Source organism: Antechinus flavipes, chromosome 4, assembly GCF_016432865.1.
Source record: "Antechinus flavipes isolate AdamAnt ecotype Samford, QLD, Australia chromosome 4, AdamAnt_v2, whole genome shotgun sequence".
In the NCBI taxonomy this organism is placed as follows: Eukaryota; Metazoa; Chordata; class Mammalia; order Dasyuromorphia; family Dasyuridae; genus Antechinus; species Antechinus flavipes.
In genome coordinates, this window is record NC_067401.1 from 108,606,112 (window position 1) to 108,618,588 (window position 12,477).

The 12,477-nt window shown below is 38.3% G+C and overlaps 1 protein-coding gene across 2 annotated transcripts in view; it reads right to left on the reverse strand.

Annotated features, from left to right (window-relative positions):
- Nucleotides 1-5,431: 5,431 nt before the first annotated feature.
- The window catches only part of LOC127559750 (uncharacterized), a 65,084-nt gene continuing 58,038 nt past the window's right edge, over nt 5,432-12,477 (reverse strand). The window contains exons 7-8 of one of the 2 annotated variants that reach the window (XR_007953202.1): nt 9,070-9,401; nt 5,432-6,217 (exon numbers count right to left, since the gene is read on the reverse strand). The gene's annotated coding sequence lies outside the window, so the exon portion shown is untranslated. Of the gene's footprint in view, nt 9,402-12,477 lie in introns of both variants that reach the window. The other variant, XM_051993742.1, reaches the window with a different exon arrangement.

Sequence of the window (12,477 nt, forward strand, 5' to 3'; positions counted from 1 at the left end):
TAAAGAGAAACAGAAAGAAGCAAAACACAAATGAGCATATATCAATAAAGATGAAGAATTTGCAGCCTAATTAAGAAGAGAATAATTCAAGGGTCCCAAAGAATCATGATGTCATCAGTGGTCATAAAAGACTCATGCCCTGGTTTGAATGGGCACATTGCTGATCTTAGTCACTCTATTCTTTCTGTAATGCTTAAGTCCTCAAGAGGGGCCTTCTTTAGCCACAGATAGAATATTCTGAGGCTCATGGATAGTACAGAAGAGTTGTCTGGTGATTTACAAGACTGGTATCTTGGCAATATTCTTGATGCATCAACCAGAAGTCAGGAAGTGACTGTGCTGAGTAGTGATAAGGACAACTTTCTGGGTTTTATCTTCTCAGAATGATGGTTACACACCACAACCCAGGCTATACTGAAGGTTCAGCCAGGATGTGTGTAGAGTAGCTGGGGGAGCCATTCATTAAGTGGAGGAAGTGGTTAAGTAGGAGAACTATTATCTCAAAATCAAGTTTATGGTTTTTCCTGCTCAAACTCTTAAATTAATCACCAGGTTTGGACTCAACATTTGATATTGACTCCTTCTATATCATTTTATATCATATTATTTTCCTTCTATATAAGATTGTACCATTCCTTTCATGAACAAAGGGATAAAGGACATTTGGGCTATGTCAAAAGCTCACTAACAAACAGGTAGGTAGAGCGATGGATAGAGCAGTGGACTTGTGATCAGGAAGAAATGAGTTTGAATATTATCTGAAACACTAAGTTGTATGATCCTGGTTGAGTCATTTTACCCCCTCAGTGTCCATTTCCTCATCTGTAATATGGGGATAATAAAAGCACTTATTTGTGAGTTTTAAATAATACAATATAGAGATACAGGACTTCACAAATCTTAAAATGTTATATCAATCTTAGCTTATTATATTATCATCATCATCATTATCAGTTCACAATTAGTCAAATGAAAAATGCACAAAATGGAATCCATTAACTTTACCCTCAATCCAACTGTCATGTGAATCCCTCTGTTTTTATCAAAAACATCACTATTCTTCCAATCATTCAGGTTCATGGTCTTGGAATTGATCTCAGCTCTTCATTCTCCCTCATCCTTCATATCTTATCAGTTGCCAAATCTTAGCAATTCTTCTTCCACAATATATCTTTCATCTTTTCTTTTCCACATCAATGATGCGACCATCATTGCAGTTTATATGCTAGCCACTTTTTATCAGAACTATTGCAATAACTTCCTAAATTGGTCTACCTGCCTCAAGATTCTTCTCTTTCTAGTCTATCCTCTGTGAAGACTGCCAAAATGATTTTTTTTTCTTTTTTTAATGGAAGTTTTTCCAATAATATTTTATTTTTCCATATACATATAAAGATAATTTTCAACATTCATTCTTGTAAGACTTTTGTGTTCTAAATTTTTCTCCCTCCCTTCCCTATCTTCCCCCATTTCAAGACAGCAAACAATCTGATATAGGTTATATATGTACAATCCTTTTAAACATATTTTCATATTTGTCATGTTGTACAAGAAAAATTAGAGCAAAAGGGGGAAAAACTGTGAGGAAAAAATAAACAAACAAAAAGCGAAAATACTTTGCCTCCATCCACATTGTCTCCATAGTTCTCTCTCTGGGTGTGTTTAACATTTTCCATCCCAAGTGCCTTTTTAAAGCACACTTCTGATCCATTTTCTAAAATACACCCATATTCTCCTCTCTACTGACATCACAATGTATTATCCATCTCCCATACCATCTATTGACAGCTGGTGTTATCGAATGCTAGGATACACTCTTAAAATTACATATCTCTCATCATGCTCCTGATTATTGGAATTGAGTTTCGCACTTCCCACTTGTATGTATGACAAATTGGGTATATCGTAGGAAAATCTCTCTGGTGCAGTAGCTTCTTGGATCCAGTTTCTAGGAAGATTTGCTTTATAATGATGGATAACTTTTAGACATATTCCTGATTAAAGATCTCTAACCCTTTCACCTTTCTGATCAGTAGTCACAGATTCTCTTCCTCTTCCAGAAGCATGAGAGAAGGGGTAAACTGGAAAACACCTGACATTACCTACCTCATTGGATTGTAAGAATATATATGTATATATATATATATATATAACATAGCATCTATTCTTGGATATTTCTGTGATTTTCATGCACATTACAAGATTGGGTCCACTGATACCTTGAATTCTAGAGATAACAACTAGCGGTCTATACTTCTAACAAGATAGCTCATGGACTCCACCAGTGTGCTTCTCATTAACACTCTTGACGGTGGACACAATTAGCTCTTAGTTTGCTAAGATAAACTAAGATAAATAACAAGAATAATTCCTGCAATACATTTCTCCCCACAAATCTTGGGTATATTCTCCAACAAGTATACCTAGTGTCCAAAGGAAAAGTGAATTCAGTAAATTACAATCATAGTGAGGATTAATTTAGGATATAAAACAAAGACAATTGCACTTAGGATTTAAGAAAAAGGCAACTCACAATTTCTGATGTTGTAGGGTCAGAAAATCCTTTCTTTCTTCGTAGAATCCTAACACAGTTCCTTAAGTTCAATGTCTCTGCCAGACATGATGCTCAGCTGGACTCTCAGAATCTATTCCTTTCTACATATCAACTCTCCATTACTACAGTTCACTACCTGAAGCTACTTTCTCCTAAATCTGTGTCTCTCTGGAGGATGTATCTCTTCTCCCTGACTAGATACAGCAAATCCTACTCATTTAAGAGAAGCTGTTGGCAGTTTTAGGAAGAAGAAAGAAATTCCCTTTCCGTATCTAAGGATGAGAAACAACTCCTAGCTTATATTTTCTTCCCCTTTCATATTTACCCAGTGTTTAGCTATATAATGCCTCTGGAAGAAGGGCTAATTTATTGACGAATCACTGTTGTGATTTGTATTGTGTTGTGACTGTTGTTCCTTCCTTAACTTTAATCAAAGAGGTGTTTCTGCAATAAAGGGATCAAAGCAGAGTTGATTACTTACAATTAGTTTAACAACTCATTAACATCTTGTTAACACCTAACATTCTTGGCCTTCAAAAATCACAGGAATCTATTCTCAGTCACCCACTCAGGGAAATATTTGCGATTCCCAGCAAATCAACGGGGGTGATTTTTGCCAAAGCAAGTGATACAGGTCACAAATAACATGGAAATAACATGCTATTCTTCAGCAAGGATAAAGTCCTACCATAGGTGGTGGGCCTGACAAATATCCTTATTTCCAAAATCAGAGTTATATATTTTTAACAAATACATTATTTTGTAAAGTTTTTAATAGATTTCCATTGTCTTGGTTCTTGCAAATATGTGCAAGGGTGCTTGCTTCCTCATTAGAGGTTTTCATAGGAAATAAAATACCTGCTGTTTTAGTTAGTAAGCTAGTGATGCGGGAAAGATTCCTTTCTAGATTCCCACTCTCTCCTAGTTAATAATGTAAATTGCCCTTTAACTCACAAATCCTGGTCCCTTTGAATTCCAATAGAAGATCTGATCTGTTCCCAGCCCCACCCGGATATGAGCCAACTTTGGGGGACACCCGAAAGCCCCTCGAGCTAAGTCTCCTATTATAAAAAGGCCACGCAGGGAACCCTTTTTTGCAGAGATTCCAAACATGGCTACTATGTGAGGACCCTCTGTCCACTGGACCCTCTGTCCAGTGCCCTCCTTATCTCTACCTTCACTTATACTTTAACTTGCTTATCCAATAATAAACCTCTTTTATCAATCTACTCTCTGGGCCAATAAATGCTTTTATTGGGAACTCGCGCCACTACTAGACCCCCTTGCACCGAATCAGTACCCCAAACCTGCCACTAGACCTTAACCCTAATTTCATTTAGGTTCCCCAAATCTAGACCTCAACACTAGGAAATGAAGAATTAGTGGAGAAAAGAAAAGATCATAATGAAGCACTGAAAATAGTTCATAAGGGTGAGGGGTGTTAATGCTGCTATAACAAGTTGTAACAGACAATCATGATTTTATTCTATAATCTACAATGTTATAATTAATATCATTATCACTAATGCATGAGATTCTTTGATTCTAACAGATATGTCATCCTAACAGAATTTACATGCATAACATATATATAACTACTCTAAACTTAATCTGATTCTGCTTAATTCAATAATATAATCACTGATACCTACCAAATCACAATAAACTGAGTAAATACTGAGTAGGAGGCATCAAAATTAGGGTGGGAAATGGGGCAGAGAATAAAGCTTTCTTTCCCAGAAGGGAAGTCCTTGGGGAAAGAAGGAGGGAGGGAGGAAAGAAAGAGGGAGAGAGGGAAAGGAGGAAGGAAGGAAAGGGGAAGGAAGGAAGAAGAGAGGAAAGAAGAAAGAAGGAAGAGAGAGAAGTGAAAGGAGGTAGGAAAGGAAAAAAGGAAGGAAGGAGGGAAGAAAGAAAAGAAAGATGAAGGAGGGAGGAAAGGAAGGAAAATTTATTTATTTATGGAAGGATCAAACATGATGATTTTATACATTCATTAAATTAATCAAATACATATATAACAGGGGTCTAGCCAATGAGAACCCAATCTTGCGAGTATGTGGCTGCTTAGTGAGCTTTAAGCCAATAAAGTATATATATATATAATTTTACTCTACCCACAGTCATTTCCCTGAAATTTGGTAATCAGAAATGTTTGGTTACAAACCACACATTATCCAGAGTTATTGAGTTCTTTGTGGTCTTATCCATAGAATTGCATGGAATTTAAAAAAAAAAAAAAAAAACTAACAGAGTGGTTACAAGAAACGTTGTATGGAGCTGACAGAGTCTCAAGTCAGGATGTCCCTAAGACTCCATTCTATTTCATTCATGGATAGTTAAGGGTGATAGAAACAATTGGATCAGGAATTGATGGATTATGAGACTTGGTAATAAAGTAAGTCATGGAGAAAGATAGTGATTTACAGGTCCTAAGTCCAGTGAGGAACATTAGCTTGGCTAACATGTATTATTTCCCCTTCTCTGTCCATCTAGGAAGACATTTCCCCCCATTTTCCTATACATCCCTTCACTCCTGCTTTTATCTATAGAACTCTTTGCTTGTTAGCCCAAGCTATCAGATACTCCTGTGATAGGCAAGAGTTTGGGTTTTTCGATTTCCTCTCATATCTCTGTTATTTAAACTCTTGTTGTAATTTATACTGATGGTCATCAATTTTGAGACTGCCTGATTTTTACCAAATGGGATCCTGTTCCTTAAATGATAGAATACTATTTTCCTTCCAGCACCACAGAAGGAGAGAGGACCATAGCCAAAAAGAAAGAAAGAATATACTTTATTATTGTATCTTTCCAGGATGCATATGCATACAAATTTGAAGCTAAATTTATTTCATTCCCCTTGTTATAAAACTGAGATGGCTTTAAAGCACATAGAAACTTCACATTGCTACTTTAGAAAGGACAAAAAAAAAAAAAAAAAAAAAAAAAACAAGAAGATTTATTCTGTGCACTTACACTGTCCAGACTGGTCAAAAGTATCACTCCCAAGTCACCTTAGTTATCTCTTCTGTTCCTCTTCCATTCTACTTTTTATTATAGTTAGTGCATGATAGTGTGTGTGTATGTGAATGAGTAAATGTGCATGTGCGTGTATGTGTGTGTGTGTTTCTGGGTATGTCCCAGTCCCTTTACTAGTTCATGCAATCCATGAGATTAGGGAACCACGTCTTATTTCTTTTTGTTTTCCTCGGCATTTTACAGGGTTCTTAATACTTATTGAATTGATATTATAATTCTTATTTATTATATTTATTAATTCATGTTATAATAATTCATGTTTATTGTTAGATGATTCTAGGTATACGTGGCAAAAGGAGCTGTATAGCAGAAAATAACATGAGAAGGGGAAACAAGATGTGCAGAGGAGGAGAACAGGAAGGCAGTAGTGAAAGGTTGTTTACCCCAAGATTAATGATTTTGTTATTGAGTAGCCTGTACCGTGAAGGGGTAAAGACAAAGAAAGCTGGGTTTGAAATGATGTAATGAGATGGTATATAAGAAGGAATGTAACTGTGAGAAGCTGTAGATGCCATTAGAGAAGATGTAGTAAACGCTTGCAGTACTTAGTAACATCTGGTGTGTCGAGTGTTCTGTGGGGAGGAGAGCAGCTGGCGGGAGCTACTTCGGAGACGTCCCAAGTACCTGGAGGATGGTAAGAAACCCAGTTATAGTTCCCCTTGGTGAGTAGGGAAGCTCAACAGTTGAGACCCTCATGGTGAGTAAGGGGAACTCAACAACTGGCCCCAGAAAGTACAGGGAAACCTCCGCCCCCATCGCTGCCGCTGCCTCCCTCCCTGGAATCCCGAGCCCTCGGGCATGAAACGGTTACCTATAGCCTATTAAATCCATCTTTGGACCGGTTTAAAACTAAAAAAGCGGAGGCGGTGGAAACTGCAGGGGCAGACGAATTGCCGCCCCGCCTAGTGAGTGGCAAACAAAGACCGAGCAGAACACACCCCCAGAAGAGGGAGAAACTAGGAAGTTGTGGAATGTGGCGCAGCTAGTAAAACAATAGAAGTAGTTAAACCGGTTTTTAAAAGAAATACAGGTTCAAGAACTCCCTGTAGTGACCAATGTATCAAAGTGGCGAGGTTATTCTTAGAAAGTAAAAAAGGGGGAGGAGGTTTCTGGCGCCCCTATTACTTTTTGTTCTCTTTCTAACGTTAAGTTACCAAAGGTTGCCCAATTATATCAACAACTTGATATAACTATTCCTCCTCATGTGATTAGTGTAACTCCTATTGATGGCCCTAATATTTTTACTGACGCTACAAAAGACAATAGGGCTAGTTTTTATATACCTTCCATGGAATGCTCTAAGTGTTTTATCTACTCCTTATGACAACCCAGAAAAATGAATTTTATGCTATTTTATATGTATTACAACCTATCTCTCCACACTTTAATATTATTACAGAGTCAGTATGCTTATTTAGTGGTTAAGAATTTACAGAGATAGTAAAGAAATGTTTAAAATATATTCCTTTTGCCCCTCATAAATGTGATCCTATCTATAATCCAAAAGGAGATAAGCCTAATGATATCTGGCAAATGGATGTTACTCACTGGAGAACACAATGTGTTCATGTAACTGTAGATACTCATTCTAATTTTATAGTAGCTACTCTTCAACCTGGAGAGGCACTAAAACATGTTATTTCTCACTTATATCATTGTTTTGCTTCTATTGGTGTCCCTCAACAGATAAAGACAGATAATGGACCTTTTTGTACCTTAAAAGGTTTTCAGTCCTTCTGTTCTGAATTTGGCATCACTCATGTGACAGATATTCCTTATAACCCCACAGGTCAGGCCATAGTTGAAAGAGCTAATAGAACCCTTAAGGCACTCCTGGTCAAACAAGAAAAGGGAGTGTCATGGGGTAGGCCAAAAGGTCCCTTAACACAGAGTATGTTAGACAAAGCAGTATTTACATGCAATTATTCACACCACCAACAAAATTAATAGGGTTTTATGGAAAACAGAAAAAGGAAGTTAGGTAGGTCCAGGGACAGTCCAGGTGTGGGGTCCCGGGTATGCTCTTATTGTTGCAGATGAAAACGGATGTGAGCAGTGGGTGCTGACCAGAAGGATCCGGGTCATCAAGATCAAATGGAAAAAGAGGAGAAGGCAGAAAGAGCTGCAGAGAAGATGCTCCCAGCACCATAGGCGGAGATGGAAAAGAGAACTGCCATCTCTACTGGGACTGTTATCTCTCATGAGCCTCAATACAGGAGCGATAGCACAAAGAGAGTGGAGTAACTGTGTGGCACCAGCACAGTTCCTGGCTGATCAAAAGGGACAATGGACTTGGGGGTTATTCCTGGACTATTGGTGGTGCATATGGCAGGGTGGGGACAACAAACACCTGATTTTCATGTATATGGCAATGGGACATTATAGTACTGACACACCCCAGGCAAGGATGATGGACACTTATTTAAATAACGTCACTTTTATTATTTATTCTGCTCCCATTTGTTTTTCCACGGGGGTGATTGGGCCCCCAAGAGATGTATTCCATGGGTAATGAAATCCTTGGTATGGGCCCTCACAGAGAAGTAGAATTGGATTATCATCTTTTAGCTTTGAGTGTAAGACTGTATGAGATATATGCTTTAGAGATGGCAGTATGTGGTTGGGAGAGGAATTGGTCCTTCACACTTTGTTACAATCTATACCTTGTCATTACACTTATCACCCTGTATGTGTTACTCCTTTGTCATGGGATGATACAGCACTCTAATACTTGGATTAAGGTGTGAGATCATTTAAGAGGGGCCTTATTGGCAGCAAATGTTTCTAACCAAATTGAAGAATTGGCTAAAATAGTCAAAGATATTAATGATATGGGTGCACAATTTCAATTACCTGATGATGCATCACAAGATTTTGTAAATTGGATCCAATCTAAATTACCCACATTGCCCTCTTGGTTTTATAGTGTCATAACTGGAGTAACTATAATTCTACTACTGCTTTTGTGTCTTCCGCGCTTAGTGATAATTATGAGAAAAATAGCGATAAATGCTTTTGCACAGTACCCGCCTCGGCCGCGTTGCTATACAAGCTGTTGAATTAATGGGACCATACTCTCAAAGTATCTCCCAAGAACTTCAACATTGATTTATGACATGGGAGACATTGGCACAGGACTGCCCAGCAGGGTATACCCTCATCAAAGAAGATGCTGTCCTCTATGAGCAAAGCAAAATTTAACTAGCTTAGAAAAAAAGTGAGATGCTTGAAGTTAGACAATCCACCCCAAATGTTCATAGGAACTATGTGTATCCAACCTGCGCCAAAGCATTCCAAGTTCATAGTGAGCTGATCAGCCACAGTCAGACATGCTGAAACTCGATTCTAACATAATGATGTTATTTTGGTCCTTTTCCAAAATGAAAGACGAGGATCTGATGACAAGAAAAGGTACAACACCCCCTCAGTGAAGACTGGGTTGGACTTGGGCATCTGAGCATAATGTCTTTACCTACCATAGACAAAGAAAGAAGTTTTGGTCACTGATTGATCCTTTAGAAAATTGGATTCAAACTTCATAGAACTGTTAACTTCAAGAGAGAGAGTTTCCATGCTCCCAGGTAATATTAGTCACATAAATCCTCTGTTAATAGCTTTCCTGGAAATTGATCCATGTTAGAGACGTCATCTCTAGGTTTAAAGAGTAGAATCTGTTGTTTTTCCTCAGGATTCAAGCTCACTATGATCTTTTGAATCTTGTGTCTTTGGTGTTTGTGTACAAGTGAAACAGGATGAAACTTCTCTGGATGCCATGCAGAGAATTATGGAAGTTCAGGGGTCCAAGTACCTGGGATAATGGAAAACAGAGTACAGGAATCAACACTATTTACCCACCAAAAACAGATCTTTCATATGTTTTCTTCCCCCATTAGACTGTAAACTTCTTGAACTAGAGACTACCTTTCTTTTTTTTAATTTATAGTCCCAGCACCTAGCACCATATCTGGCAGTCAGGCTGACTCTTCATGACTCCATTTGGGGTTATCTTGGCAGAGATACTGGAGTGATTTGCTATTTCCTTCTCTTGTTCATTTTACAGATGAGGAAACTGAGGCAAACAGGGTGAAGTGACTTGTTCAGAGTCAGAGAGCTAGTTAAGTGTCTTAGGCCAAATTTGAACTCAGAAAGATGAGTCTCCTTGATTCTAGGTCCAGTACTCTGCCCCCTGCACTACCCAGCTGTCCTGCCTGGCATATTTTAGGCAATTAATAAGTATTTGTTGGTCGATTAGTTACAGTATCCCAGACTCCTTCAGTCGGAAAAAATCTGGCTTTCTGAGCTTTCCTCTGTAACTGAGCAGCAATGGCATAAATAAACCTGCCATCACCAATCTTGTCCACCAGAAATGCAATCCTGAACAGCCGTGACTGATCCTGATGTACTTGAAACTTTAGGGATTATCAGGAGTCTTTGTGTATACATGGTCATCTTGATTCCCAGTGCCTTAAAGCCAGGTGTACTACATAAAACCTCTCCCTCAGGATTCTTGATTATCCTTTTTGGAGTTTAGAGGATCAGGTATAGGATTTCTGCCAATAACTCCAGTATCTACTGATGATATTCCCTCAATTGCAAAGGATGGGTCCCCTGCAACCCAATTCCATTTAATCACTTAAAATTGGGTTCATTTTTATGAAAGAATATTTATTTAAAATTACAAATATACAAAATTGGTATCCCATTATGTCAGAGGTTTAATGTTTTACACACACACTTCATAATGATGAGGTTTGAATGCCCTCAATTCAGGTGGTCATGAGGTTAGTGTCAATAAGAGAGTTGTTAAAATATCCCCTTTAATCTGCCACAGGTTTAAAAGTGAAAGAATTCACTTATTCCCAAATTATTAATTGCAAAATGGAAGTTTATTGTTGGATAGAAACCAGTTTGCTGAGGGACTGATTTCTATAGTGGCAAAGACCTATTAGGGAAATAGAATTTGTCACTAAGAATGTTTTCTCAATAGGCAGAAGGGTCCTAGCAGCTGAGTAAGCTACTTTAGGCCTTCTGCAAAGAGCTTAACTCTAGGAAGCTGTTATATTGGGTATCTTGGTGGGGGCTAGGACAGCCCGAGCTGATCAGACCAGGATTCCTCAAATGAATGAGAATTTCTATGGGAGTTGATTTGCTTCTGAATAGTACTGCTTCTCTTAGTCTTGGAGGATGGGCTCTGTCTCTAGACAACTTGGAGCCTGGAAGATCCTGATCTCTAAGATCAGAAAAGGGGATACAATCTCTAAGAGTGATAATCTTAAAGGGAACATAGCTTCAGTAAAAAGAAAGTTTCCCTCCTTCTTCAATACCACCTCAGTCTCTGGAGGAGGGGGAAGGGCTATGGTTCACAGTTTATCTCATTTCCTATAAAGCCCAATACCAAATTCCAAGTCTAAAACTCTTCTTGGTCTCAAGTCCCACTCACCCTGGCTTCTCGGGGGTTTCCCTGCTAGGCTAACTGGCTAACTAGAAGATCCTACTTGGAATCCTGGCTCCAATGTGGCCTTGACTTGAACTTTCGGGTATAGTGGGATTTGTCAGCACCTCAGACTGAGACAGACAAAGCTGAACAAAAACAGAAACCTCAAACCACAAGCAGAAGGAAATAGTTCTTCCCTGTTTCCTGATTCAGTGCTGTGTCTAAACTGTGTGATGTTTGCCCTCTGGATACAGCAGGAAACATTGCATAAGAATGTCCTAGTCTAGCAGTTTTAAAAAATATAGCCTGCTCTGACTACACAGCCATTCAAAAGTGTCTACTCTCCCTCACATGGTCAGGGAACACAGAAAAATAAGGTGCCTCCACGTTAAGTGATTGAGGCCCAATCCTAAATCCAAGGCTCCTGATCTAAACCCCAGGACCCCATTATACATTTTGAATTTGAAATTTGCCATTCTTGACAAATAGGCAAAAGTACATTTTTAATACAGTCCTTCAGAACAATTCTCTGAAGATGGGAAGAGACATAAGCAATGTCCATTCACTTGTTTCCCTAGTATCATACAGTTAAGACTCAAAACAGACAATAAAGATGTACAATCCCATATGTATAAAAGAAAATTAGAAATATTCACCAAAACAGAGTTTTGCAAATTCAACAAAATAAGAAGCATTTAAAGAGTTTACCCAAATTCTCTGCTTGTTTCCTCTTAGCCTTCTAAAACCTTTCTCAATCCATGAGTAAAAGAAACAGTGAGGAAAACTGGTTTCCCATATCCAATGGAAATATGATCCAACTGAGTTTTCCAAATAACATGGGGCTCTACCTAGAGGAATTTGGGATGAAGTTAAATTGCTGTTACCTCCTGCTTGAATAGAAACTTCTCCAATGATTCTCTTATTTCATAAGGCCATTCATCGAAGGTCTGGACAAAAAGTGTTCCTTTCTACATAAGGAAAAAATTCAGAGGTCCCACTGTCCTATAGGTGATTCCCATAGAGATCCAAGCAATTTCCTCTGAGGTCTTATTCCAAAGGGCTCTTGAAATTCTCACCATGGATCCTTGCTACTGCCAGAGTAAATTATCTGTAATTGCAGACTCACCCATCACCCAGTTGAAGCATCTACATAGTAGTTCAGAAAAATAAAGCCTAAGATCAGATCTGCCTTTAGATACTTACTAGCTGGTTGACCTTGAGAAAGTTCACTCAAGCTCTAATTACCTCGGTTTCCTTATTTATAAATTAGTCATGAAGACTCAGAAACAACTTGTGTCTAAAATGAGACAATATTTGTAAAGCACTTAGTATACTGCCTGGAATAAATGAGGTGCTTAATAAGCACTTATTATCTTATAAAAGTAGGATGAAATATCATCTACTTATGGATTTTAGGCACAAACATTCTCACCCTAAAAAATTGAAAAGC